We start from the raw sequence: 341 nt of genomic DNA on the forward strand, positions 1-341 counted from the left end.
TATGCATCATCTTCGTCATGCATCATCATATAATGTCATCATATAACAATATCGTGTAACATCATTCTTATAACATAGTCTCATCATCATACAACAATCACATCATCATATAATATAAAGTATAAATGACACGTGCAAGGTCCACTGGGCACGTGTCGTCATTCATAAGGAAAGTCTTCTAACTGAGCCGATAGTAAGGTCACTTACTTGGTTGGCCTTAGCCGGCGTTTTTTCTAAACTCGAGTACGTTTGAATTTCTCCCCCAAAGTTGCTACAAGTATCGTCATAAATTGTTTCCTATTAGAACGTCCATCTCTTTTCATTAACAATTCATATTTTCA

This window comes from Cucurbita moschata, unplaced genomic scaffold, assembly GCF_002738365.1.
Source record: "Cucurbita moschata cultivar Rifu unplaced genomic scaffold, Cmos_1.0 Cmo_Scf00068, whole genome shotgun sequence".
NCBI classification, from domain to species: Eukaryota; Viridiplantae; Streptophyta; class Magnoliopsida; order Cucurbitales; family Cucurbitaceae; genus Cucurbita; species Cucurbita moschata.